General features: G+C 46.0%; 1 protein-coding gene across 1 annotated transcript in view; it reads left to right on the forward strand.

The window, feature by feature from the left end:
* The first annotated feature begins 8379 nt into the window (after window positions 1-8379).
* Window positions 8380-13335, forward strand: part of LOC118208519 (leucine-rich repeat neuronal protein 2-like) — an 83761-nt gene continuing 78805 nt past the window's right edge. Inside the window, 1 exon segment of the mRNA XM_035383274.1 lies at window positions 8380-8732. The gene's annotated coding sequence lies outside the window, so the exon portion shown is untranslated.

Consider the following 13335-nt stretch of genomic DNA (forward strand, 5'->3'; position numbering starts at 1 on the left):
AGTGATCGCTTAGTTTTCCTTCCAGGTTGATTGAGTGATGCGCATTGCAGCAGAACTCCACTGTAAAGCAGTCTGCATCTGCTTCGTCAGAGCAGCCGGACTGCGCAGGGTTTGAATGCGTCCAGCCTGCAAACGCCCTCATCAGGAGCACAGGCTTAGTCTGGGCTTGCGGGTTCGAATCCGGGCTTTGTAGCTGCATGTGACTGACACTCAGCAGGGCCTTGCCACACCTCAGCACAGACCGGGGTTAGTTTGAGGCCTGTGTTCAGACAGCAGGCCTTAACGTTCAAAATGGGATTGGTATTTGAAATCCGACTTTTTTTGGGGCGACTGTCCACACAATCGTTTTTTTTTTTTGTTTTTTTGTTTTTTTTTTTTACAAGCGGCCATATTTGTGTGTGTACACGTGTGTTCAGGCAAGCCGGTGGATTCGGATCACTCACTACCATGGCAACGGCAGTTGTCACGATAACAACGCTGTAATAATTTCATGATAAGCCTGTGTATTTTGACTGATTGGTGCTGATGATCTGTAGCAGGTTGTTATCGAACGTGATTGGCTGGGGCGTCTGCTGGGGAGGATTCACGTTCTCTCTCTCTTTGTGAGAATCATCTGCAGTCACAGCAGGGAAGGCAACTGGCTCTCTGTAATGCAAAGAGGGATCAATGGCGTGGCCTGGGGGGGGCTGGGGGGGGGGCTGATTATTATTTGAAACGATGGAGTACTTCAACAGTGTTGCATGGGGTGTGATGGAAAACAAAATGGGGGGGGGGGGGGATCTTCAATAAGCAAAGTCAGAGTGCTGGGCTAAAACAAAAGCCATGCTCACCTGCACACACACTGGCCCTTTTCAGGTGAGCCTGAACAGCCCTGCTGCAGCCCATCTGGTGTGACAGAGTCAGTACCTGGGGGACAGGTGTGCGGCAGGTGGTGCAGTGCCTCTGGCCCAGGTGTGGGGAACACCACAGACCTGGCTAAAGAGACATGGTTAGCAGTTCTGTTTTTTGGGGGGATAAAAATGGAAATGAAGTGAATAAAATCTGGTTTTATTTTTAAAAAAGGAATGATTGCTACACGGGCATTAGACCCAGTCGTTTGCGGGGAGACGGCGGTGAGCACCAGGGGAAGCGGTGGAGTTAGATTCGCACCGAGGGCTCACTCTTATGAGCCCGGGGGTCGCCAGTCCTAGCGCATAGCCCCCCCCACCGTATAACACCCCACACACTCCCCCCTCACCCCCCCCCATGCCCCCTCCCTCACCGTATAACACCCGCATGCACATCCCAGTCTCCACACACACACCCCCCCCCCCCCCATTCAGCTTCAAAACCCTGCGAACAGAGCGGGTTAATATCTCCAGAGAGCCCTTTTCAGCATTGAGGGGGGGGGGGGGGGATAAAATAATGAGAGAAGTAAAGAAAGAAAGAGAGGCGATGTACCCCCCCGGGCCACGTCCCGCGCCCGTCCCTGGGACCTCCTGCCCTGGCGGCGGTGCGAGCGTGCGGCGGGTTATTAATAATTTGTTGCCATGCCGATACTGGCGTGCCGAACCTTCCTCCCCCCTGACCCTCTCAGGAGGGAGCGGGAACCGTATCTGCGGTTGGCAGGATGGAGGAGCGGGCCCCCCCCCCGCTGTGCTGTACGTGCCCCCACGCACGTTCCGGGGGGGGGGGGGGGGGTCTGATACCTCACCGCAGGCGCTGCTGGAGAAGCAGGGGGGCATGGTTAGCCGTCTCCCATGGCGCTCAGCGAGCCAGGCAGTGAAGAGGGAGGGTTGCTCTAAGGGATCTCTGGATCTCTGCAGGGTCACAGGAACGCCGGGCTCTGTTTCATCCGGGACTCATTTTATTTATTTGTTTGCCTTTGGCTCAGTACCTTAGCTTCTGATTCGTTTGAGGGTCGGTAGGATGAAAGCGAGAGAGAGCGCTTTGAATGCAGCGGGCATGACCACCCTGTGGGCTGCTCACCTGGTGGGGAACATCAAAGCCAATGCCCCCCCCGACACACACACACACACACACACACCCAACACACACCCAACACACACACACACACACACTCACACCCAACACACACCCCCCACAAAAAACCCACACACATCCTGCACGTACACCCCCACACACACACACTCTCCACATATACCCCCCACATACATCACACACACATCCAACACACACCCCACACAAAAAACCCACACACATCCTGCACGTACACCCCCACACACACACTCTCTCCACATATACCCCCCACATACACCCACATACATCACACACACACCACACAAAAAACCCACACACATCCTGCACGTACACCCCCACACACACACACTCTCCACATATACCCCCCACATACACACACATACATCACACATACGCCCCCACATATACCCCCTCACACACACCCTCCCCCCTCACACCCCCACACACACACATACAGTACCACCCTTGACTTTTGAAACATCCGTTGATTTCTGTTACTTTACTGTAACGATTTGCCTGATTATGCATTCCCGAATGCATTAAAGTTCCATGCATAATCATGCATAAATCCAACTTTTCAACAGATAAACTTCCCTTCATTTGTTTTTTTTAAGATTTTGCTTGATTAACAACGAAGGGATTAATAAGCAGAAAATCAGCACCAGTGCCCACCTGCCCTAAATTCTATCTCTTGTGCTTTGCATTTTATTTCTTCACTTGATTGTTTGCTAAGTGCATGGCCATGAGAATTGGTTTTATTTATTTCGCTTCCTCTCTGCCTGAGAAACGAGTCTTATTTAGATGGTCATGTGAGTCCAGTCAAAAAGGTGATGTTATCACACAGTCAGCAAATGATTGGTTTCCTGGGCTGGGCTGTTAGTTCGCTGATCCAATCACAGCTATTCCCTTGATTAGGCAGTTTGGTCGACAGCCTGAAGAACTTTGGTAACACCTGCAACAAGGACAAATGATCTTGCATTTTTACATTTGAGGCATTTGAGCAGTCCCTCTTATCCAGAGCAACTTCCCCAACCTACATTCTTTACCTACAATCCACTTGTACAGCTGGATATTTACTGAAGCAATTCAGGTTGTCCTCTTGAGTAAGGACTTTGCCAAAAGGTGCAATAGCAAGGACGTCCCCGGGGAATGGAACCTGCAACCTTGGAGTAACAGCACAAGCTCGGTTCCCAAACCGCTATGCACTGATTTTACCAATTTGGGGGGAGTGAGCCTCTCAGAAGGACATTAAAGATGGAGCCATTATGGAACATCAACAAAAATGATCTGTTCATAACCAATCAAAATGTTTTGGTTTTTTTTTTTTTCCCCCTGGTGGTAGTGAATGTATTTGCATGGTCCATTTGAGTCTGTGATTGAAAACCCATGTTGGCTCCGCCCCTCACACCTGCACCAGAATGCACCAGTTTCCAGGAAGTGTTTGTTCTTTGAGCTTTTGTCGAGTTCTGTCCTCAAACCTACATAACGAGGATGTACCTCTCTGCACCTTAAAATCCCCTTCCCTTTGAAATGAAAATCGAAAAGGCTTTTTTTTCCGAAGTGAACTCTGTCTTTTCGCTCGAGAATCTGAAGGTGATATGAAGAGAGAGGGAGAGAGAGAGAGAGAGAGAATGCTCCGGCATGAGGTCTAATTATGAGAAAGGGAATTACCTGCCAAAGGGTATGAATTATTCAGCCGGCTGGCACACCTGTTAATCAAGCTAGACAAAACAAAAACAGTTTGAGAGCAGTTTTAGGATCGGGTGAGATTTGTGCCTTTCTGTTAGATAACGCTGAGGAGGCTGTGTTCTACCACAATCCCCATTTAAGCAACGGAAAAGCTACCCTTGCACCCAAGCGCAGTACATCTGATGGTGAATTTTTTGGTTTCAATGTTGGTCAGACTGACCTTGACAAATGACCTTTGTCAAATAACAGGTCCCTAAACCTCGGTGGGATTGCCAAAATATGTCTGCTGTCATTTTCCACATTTTGGACTGCAGAGTAAATTTTGCAGAGCTCTTGCTGTAACTATGAATTATTTGTGAAATGGGGGTCATTATCTAGGGCAGGGGTGTCCGATCTTATCCGAAAAGGGCCAGGGTGGGTGCAGGCTTCTGTTATAGCCCAGCAGTAACACACCTGATTCAGCTTATCAAGGCCTCAACTGAAGACCATTATTAGTTAATTCGTTGAATCAGGTGTCATAGTGCCGGGTTAAAACAAAAACCAGCACCCACACTGTCCCTTTTTGGATAAGATTGGACACCCCTGACCTAGGGCGACTAGCCTATTTAGCATATTTGTACTGTATTATACAAGCTGTCAGATATATACAGTGCTAAAGAAATTGAGATGAAGCACCTCCTGCGTATCAAACCTGCAACCACCCTGTTTGGAGGCACAGTTTCTAAAGCTCAGAGAGAAAAGAAAAAAAAACAAAACAAAAACAGCCTTTTCGGTTCTGTTTATCTGCGCCCTAAATCCTCACAAAGTATCAACTGACCCCCAAATGCCGATAGCTTATCGTTATATAGCCCTCTATGCCCACTTCTAACGGGCTAACTGAGGTCTGTGCAGAACTAACTGCCTGTTTAGAGCGCACTGTGGCTCTGCTTGAATGTCATAGGAGGGGGGTGGAGGGAGCGAAGTTAAGTAATGGGTGTTTGAAATGTAATCAACTTCCTTCTGTTAGTGGCTGCAGTTCGAGCCCCTGGTCTAACACCTCTCCTAATGAGGGTTCGGAGGGTTCTTCCTTTTCCAGAGAACTGCAGTAAGGTGTGTGTGTGTGTGTGTGTGTGTGTGTGTGCGTGTGTGTGCATGCCTTTGTTTGTGTATGTGTGCGTGTGTGTCTGTGTGGTTGAGTGTGTGTGTGTGTGTGTGTGTGCATGCGTGCGTGTGTCTGTGTGTGTGTGTATGTGTGTGTGTCTGTGTGGTTGAGTGTGTGTGTGTGTGTGGTTGTGTGAGGTGAGTGTGTGTGTGTGTGTATGTGTGTGTATGTGCCATGTAATTACTGTACCACATCTCCATCAACACAACTCTGAATGTTACAACATGACTTGATTCAGATATTAAGTGAGCTCTGAAAAGATAAACATTTTTCATATGAATTATGACTGCTGTACACCCAGGCAGAGCTACTCCCTGTGGGGAGGGGGATGTGCTCCTTTGGGGTATCTATCTTCTCAACACCCCCAGATCTCTAGGGAGGAAGAGGGAGGGAACTGGTGCCACAGTTTCTATCTCTGGCTTATCAGGACATTTCTCCACTTTCAAAGAAGCAGCCTGATTTAGAAGCATTTTTCTTTTGTCACCATTAATCCAATCCAACACCCCCCCCCTCCCCCACCACCGCCAATGAATTGCTAAGATATTCTCTTAAAGCTTAAAAAAAAGGCTTTGTGGCCATCATTTTACTCTAACTCTCACATTCAGGACAAATTTGCCATAACTTACAGTTGACTTTGGGGGGTGGGGGGGGAGCTTTGTTGTCTCAGTGGATTTGTGGGGTTAGCCTGCTGCCCTCAGTGTCCATGCAGGCCAGGTTGTACAGCAGACTGTTTGCTCTGTGAGCTCCCAGTCAGTCAGAGGATAAGTCACAGGGCTCGTTTCCCACCGTCTCCACGGCTACGGCACCTGTCGTCTCAAGCAGAAAAAAGATGTCGTGCTTAGCCATGTAGAAATTGGGTCTGCTTCATTCCAGTAGTGGGCCAACATACACATTTTTACCTAGGGGTGGCCAAACTTTTCAATTTAAGTTATTTGTTTTATTTGTCTTAAATTGTCTGAAAAAAAGGTTAGTGGTTAAAACATCAGAGATAACACCAATACAGGATAGATACGAATGTTTTTTCCCCCGATTCTACCACCAAACAGTTCAGAAACATTTCCTTATCTAAAGATAGGCTTTCCGTTAGGAACCAGCTGCTCAGGCCGAACATCCTTTCTTTGCATCTTTAAGTACTGCTTGTAAGAGATCCAAATGCCAGCTGTCCTCGCTGTACAGGCATTTCACAACGCTCTCAAGAAAGGTTTGCAGGAAAGTAAGATACTAACCCATCTTGGCAAAGAAACACAACTGCAAGCAGGCATTTTCAAAAAAAAAAAAAAGAAGGTATTTTGGAAGACTCTGGCAGTCAGACGAGCAGGGAGAGCGCAAAAGAAAGGCTGAACGATATTGGAAGGGACAGAAAATTGATTCCCAATTTTGGCAGGATACTGTGTCTTGTATCAGTATTGTTTCAAGCTAGCAGATAACAAAGCATTTATTCTTCAGTTTCGAAAATGCCACTCTTCCAGCCAAGAAAACGTCAAAGAAGAGCAGTCAAGTAGCGCACAGACGAAAATTCATTTGAATCTCTCACTCACTCACTCACTCACTCACTCAATCAATACATTTATGGTGCACAGTTTTTCCCACGGCGCACAGGAACTGGCACCGTGGGCCACGTATGGCAAATTGTGCTCACTCACTCACTCACTCAGTCACTCACTCACGGATGACCTTTCAGGGGCGTTTTGTTTTGTGGGACGCACGCGCAGGTGGTGCTTCGTTTAGTGGGACGCATGTGCAGGTGGTGCCAGCTAAAATGTGTCTGCGGAAGCGAGTTGCGCCGTGGGTCTGGACGGTTCCGTGCTTGTTACAACTGAACGAGCTCACAAAAGTGACAAACACAGCAGTGTCCCAGAGGAAACTGAAAAACCCGGTCAGAGCCGTTTGAGGGGAAAATTGAAAATTATTTGTCGACCCTTCTCACTGACCCCTTTTGGGCTGATAAACAAACTCCCGGATAAAAACGGAAAAGCAGAACAACATTTAAGTCTTATGTAGACTGAGAAATCTGGAAATGAATTAAGTGTTCATGCCAAAATAAGACAAAACAAGCAGCCAGTAGTAAAATAATAATAACAACAACAACATTATTATTATTATTATTATTATTATTATTATTATTATTATTATTATTAATAATAATAATATTATTATTATTGTTATTATTATTATTATTATAGTATTAGCAATGGATGGCAGCTCATACAGTACTAAATGATTCATGCTGATTGCGCACTGTCATGCCCTGTGGTTTGTGACGTGAGCGTGAGGCTGTGAGATCAGTGAGTTTCCCTACGGGCCTGCTGTGGGCTGAATGGTTGACTGCACACCAATGTTTGGCTGGCTAGTTTTAGACACATATTTAAAGATTGCTTTATTTATTTATTTATTTATTTATTTTAGCAAAAATGATGTCAACAGAACAATTTTCCTCCCAGGTGCCAACACCCTTGGGAGGAAACTTGGCTACTTTTCACACCTGGCTGGATACTCAAAATTTTTGGTAATCCCCCCCACCCCCTGCCCCCTCCCCCCGTGAGAAGGCATGGGAAGAGGATGTCGAGGTGAGAAATGGACAGTCAGAGAGGAGTGAAAAGCGGTGTGGAGATAAGTGAGCGTACAGCTGGGGCACCTCCGTGCCTATCCCACAATCCCCGGCCCAGCTCCAGCAGGCCTCTGATTGGAGCAGATTCTCTCGTACATTATTTACACCGGTAGCCTCAGTCCTGGAGTGAGAACCTTCCTGAGTGCTGCTGCTACTTCAGCTAGAGTGGGGCTTCATGGCATCGTGTGTGTGTGTGTGTGTGTGTGTGCGTGTGCGTGAGTGCGTGTGTGTGCGGGTGTACGTGTGTGTGTGTGTGCGTGAGTGCGTGTGTGCACTTCACTGTGTTTGGTGTATGCGTGTGCGTGTACACGTGTGCACTTCACTGTGTTTGGTTTGAGTGTAGAGTGTGTGTGTGCAGGTGTGTGAGTGCGTGTGTGTGCGGGTGTGCGTGAGTGTGTGTGTGTGTGCGGGTGTGCGTGTGTGTGTGCGTGTGCGTGCACGTGTGCACTTCAATGTTTTAAAATGGTGAGCATTGTTGGGCTGAATGGCCTATTCTCATCATTACGTTATGTTATGCTATGTGTTTGTGTTGTCCTCGCATGTGTCTGTGTGTGCCTGAAGGTTTGTGGGTGGAGTGGGGTGTTAGTAGCATGACAGTGGTAATTTGTGAGCAAAAAATAGAGAATGCAGCATTTAAAAACAGTAATTGTCCTGATAAGGATAACCACCGTTTAATTAGTAGGTGACTCATTTCGGTTTCACTTCATGGCTTTTACACAATGGAAGTGTTGGTGCTAACTATCATATTGCCTTACATTAAATAATGTAAACTGTAACAACGAGGTTGGTACAAGTTTCTTTTAGAACAAGGTGTTGACTCCAGTCAATTAGTCGCAATTTTTGACTCGATACTTGACTTGGACTCGACCTTTAATTTGACTTCACTTGACTGGATGTGAACCCTAGACTTGAAATTAAATCGCCACTGAAACAGCGAGCGGCAGAATCTGTCCCATTCTCTGTTTTAAAATCGACCTGTTTTAAATGGCCAGCGCATCAGTTATTCCATCCGTGAAAACAACCAAATAATCGTAAACGCGACGTGATCGATCAGCTGACGGTTGCGATACCTGTGCTGAGGGAACTTTTGATTGGTTGTGAAAATGGTAGGAAGCAAATTGCTAGTAAGTGCTACCTAACGCTGGACGTTTTAGCCAGTGGAGTAACTGTCACGAAGAATTTCTCAACCTGTAGTATTTCAGTTGAATTATAAAGACAAATGTAATGGAAATAAAGGAGTACCGGTGACAGGAGAAGCGGCGAACACCTCGAATTTTGACAAGCAAGCATCTACTCCATTTCCACCGGGATAAGGTAAGTGGCTGGCTAACGTTGTTTTAAATTTTTCATGGCTGGCTATAGCTATAGCTAACTAATGTTAAACAGCCCGCGCGCAGAGATCACTTGACCTTCCGGCCTTCACTGCACAACAAATCCACTAAGATTCAAATAAAAGTCCACACCGATTTATATAACCCTGTAAAAATAAAACCCGTAGATACTCGGAGATGTTCTCTGTCAGTGCAACCCTTGAGGCTAAGTAACACGCTTAATAGTGTAAGTAGAATTATTTTTTAAAGTTTTTTTATCAAGTCCTTTCATTTAAGTAGAATGTTAATATATTGCCTAAGGGGAAAATTTTATACAGCGTATTTCATTGTTTTCCTTTAGAAATGCAAGGAGACCATGAACTCTTGATTTTATATTGCATTCTGCTGGTCCCAAAGAGCCATTGAAATCTATATTCACTTTCTTTCAGAGAAATGTATTTATCTGAACAAAATGAGTGACAAATGGGTTCTTTGTTGGTCTGGATTGAGTTGAATTGACTTGAAAATAAGCATGTTGACTTGTGACTTGATTTTGACTTGGTTCCTCCTACCTGAAATTTGCTTGAGACTTGAATGAATAAATATGACTTTAGTGGTACCTTTGCACCTTCGTTAAGACCATTAAAGTGGGCCTGGTACCTGGATGGGCTTGGTCTGGTATCGAATCCGGACCGTGCCAGTGCCGATTGTGGCCCGGTAGTCCCACAGGGTGATGTACTGGGTGACGCATCTCTTCAGACTGTACCTGGACTAACTATCACTACTCTGCAGGGCACTCCCAATCTAGGATCACTCTTATCGCTTGTATCCTTCTACTTTGTTCCTGTTGCACTTCCATGTGGCACTTGTATCTCCATCCAGCACTTATATTGCACTTGTATTGCTATCTTGATGTTGTAGCTCGCTGTCTTGCCTCCTAGTTCAACTTAACATAACTTTCTGACCTAGCCTATGCTTACTGTGTGAAGTGGACTTACTGTGTTCATGGCTATGGATAACCGTTACATAGTGAGTATTGTTCCTTATCGGACCTGTGGTTTTGTAGTTGTTCTATTGACCTCTGGTATGCACTTATTGTACGTTGCTTTGGATAAAAGCGTCTGCCAGATAAATGTAATGTACGGCTGTCTTTACTCCAGGCCAGAGGGTGGGAGGTTAGTGTTAGGTTTCAGTTGGCCAACATGATGGTGACTCATCACCAGCGGGCATCGCTGGCACATCGGACACCCCCGGGGGGGTCTTCCTGTACCCCCCGCACAGGAAGTGACAGCCACAGCTGAAGCCGGGCATCGTTATTAAAGTAAAATAATTCAGCCAGCGTCTTCATTTCCTTTGTGTGACTGTGACAGCTATTCCCTGGGTTGACCGTAGCAATAATGACGCTTAACATTCTCAATAATTCTCAGTAATGTGTGGTTGGCGGCACACACAAGTACCGCACCAAATGTCGTTTTATCATTTTTATCATGTTTTGAGTACTTACTATGCTGCACAGCTTTTAGTATATGTATATTATGTAGCTATATTTTGATACAGAATACCTTTGATCTTCTGCCTACATGCTATTATCATGCCCGTTATGGGTGCTCACACTGTGGAACTGTTCAGAACATTCCGAGTCTTAGGTCGATATTGCCATGGTAACGTAAACAATCAGTCATTCACCGTGGGTACATAATCTAGAGGAATGAGGCACCTTTAGCTGCAGTCCATATTAGCAGGTTTAAGATGCAGACCCTGCAGGGGTATATCGGGGGGGAGGGGGGGGGGATTAAATCAATGTGGTGTGTGGTGTGGGTTAGATAAATATCGGAATAGGTCATGTAAATTATCCCTGATTATGAATCAGATACACTGTGCGAGTGGAGATGGAATGTGCCTGCTACCCCTCGCCCTGAACATTGATCTGTACTCGGCATTGATCAGGGGGGAAACAGGTTGTACGCTACAGTGCATTACTGACAATGACAAGCTGCAATATAAGAAGAGGAAATCCAGAATTTTCCGTTCAGTAGATCAGATTGCTATCTCTGCAGGCTGTTTGTTTGTTTGTTATTTATGTGCTTTTTTTATGAAGCAATAGCTTATTAGTTTGTTTATAAACTTATTACATGGTGGGTGGAAAGAAAACATGCAAGTGTACATATGCATCATATACATTATGTAAATGTATTGAGACGTTTTGTATTGTATTGCGCTTGCCGCTGTCAGAAGCTAGCGCTCTGGTTCAGCTTTGATCGAGTCGCGCTGCGTTATAGCTGTGCACCAATTACTCACTTGTCAGCTGTCAGTCAGTGCTGTATTTTAACCCTTTAAGCTGTGACATCATAAATATCCGATTAGAATTCTCTTAACTGAACATTCTAATGCTGATGTAACAATCACCGCTGGTAACTGATGGCAGTGGAGTTCTAGGACACTGACTTAGAATTCCAACATTCCGAAAAAAAAAAAAAACCTACCCTTCAGAGGGTTAATCAAAATGCATTCATGCTCTTGGCAGATGCCTTAGACTTACAGAGCTTAAAGTTTCTTCTACAGCCTCGTCTCATTTGTGATGGTTGGATTTCTCCTGAAGGAATTGGGGGGGGGACATGCCTTGTTCAGGAGAACAATGTCAGTGCCGTATCTTGGGTTACAAGCTCTCCCCCCTGCAGTCTGCACTGTACGTGTGTGCATGTGTGAAATTAAATTAGAGGCGTGTCTTTGCCCCTGAGCTGAGAGGGTGCTGCATACACACGCTTAACACTTAACGTGCTTAACACTGACGAGGGGTTAACGACACAGCGGCTCTACGTTTCTGACTGATATTAACCCCCCCCACAACCACCCCCATGCACATGCTTGCCATTACAACCTCTGCTACTATCTACCCACGCCCCCTCCCCCCCACCCCAACATCCTGCCCCCACCCCACCCCAAGCCCCACCGCACTCTCCTCATCTTCTTTGTATTCCGTGTCAGTCTGTGTATGATTATGTTTCCTGGCAACCGATGGCTGCCTGGCATTAGCGGGAAATGGTCTGTGTGGACCAATCAGAATCTTCGGAAGCTCTGGGCTACAGGTGAAGGACGGAGTGGGGGTTTTTTTTTCGGGGGGGGGGGGGGTGTTTTAATCCTGTAAGACACACATCAAATCACAGTTGTTTCCCTTTAGATAATTGTTTGTCCCAATTTTAATGTATTTATTTATTTTTGTGTTGTCTGTGTTGCTGCTCTTTTTTAAAGTTTTTTGGGTACTTGCTGTAAAGCTGGCTGTTCAGTGATTGTGGTGTTGCTTTTCTTTTGCCCTGTGGAATTATATGAATCTACTGTAGCATGCTACTATAGCCTTGGAGGTCTGAGTGTCAGTCAAATGCATAAACTTTAAAAAAAAATAAAAAAAAAGATTATAAATAACAGTGTGAATTATATATGCTGCATAAAGTGCATAAGATATAAACCCAGAGAATGAGACAAACGAAGAGTGTTTGTAACTGGCAGAGAAGGTCTGAGCTCAGCACATTGGTGTTAAAATGCCCGCAGTTTCTCGGCTTTCAGATCCTCATATTTTTGTGTTATTGCCATAATCACCCCTTTAACACCTCTCATAATTCTCACGCGCGTGACACATTCATAAACGGGGGGGGGGGGGGGGATGGGGAATGCTGGGAAATTTGAAGTACTGTAGAACCTCCAAGATGCAAGTGCCAGAGTTGGAAAAGACTGGCCAGCAGGGTACAAAGCTCTTTACAAGCTCTTTGTTACAAAGTACTAGCACAGATAATTTAAGTAATATAAGTGCTCATTTTTTTAGACACTGTTTGCATTTGCTCGGCGTGTGCATTTGCATTTGCTCAGTGTTTGCGGTGTGCATTTGCAGGTGTTCAGTGTTTGCAGTGTGCATTTGCATGTGTTCAGTGTTTGCAGTGTGCATTTGCATGTGTTCAGTGTTTGCAGTGTGCATTTTCACGTGTTCAGTGTTTGCAGTGTGCATTTGCACGTGTTCAGTGTTTGCAGTGTGCATTTTTGTTTGCTCAGTGTTTGCAGTGTGCATTTGCTCAGTGTTTGCAGTGTGCATTTTTGTTTGCTCAGTGTTTGCAGTGTGCATTTTTGTTTGCTCAGTGTTTTGCAGTGTGCATTTTTGTTTGCTCAGTGTTTGCAGTGTGCATTTTTGTTTGCTCAGTGTTTTGCAGTGTGCATTTTTGTTTGCTCAGTGTTTGCAGTGTGCATTTGCATTTGCATTTGCATTTGCTGATGGCTGAGCTCAGCCGGTGGGCGGTGGTTCAGTTTGGGAGGTCTGTGCCGCGCCCCGTGGTGTCAGCAGGGAGGGTGATGTATGAGCAGAGCTGGGCTCAGCCGGTGGGCGGTGGTGCAGGTTTGGGAGGTCTGTGCCGCGCCCCCTGGTGTCAGCAGGGAGGGTGATGTATGAGCAGAGCTGGGCTCAGCCGCTGCGGAGCATTACGCCGCTGATTTGATTAGCATAGCGCCTTCCTCGGGGCTGCGAGAGCCGGGCCTCCTCCTGAGCTTCGGACCCGCTTTCTCAACAATGGCACCGTGTGCATTATGACTGCACGCTGGCTGGTACTGTATAACTGTGTGCTATT

The sequence above is a fragment of the Anguilla anguilla genome, chromosome 11 (assembly GCF_013347855.1).
Source record: "Anguilla anguilla isolate fAngAng1 chromosome 11, fAngAng1.pri, whole genome shotgun sequence".
NCBI classification, from domain to species: Eukaryota; Metazoa; Chordata; class Actinopteri; order Anguilliformes; family Anguillidae; genus Anguilla; species Anguilla anguilla.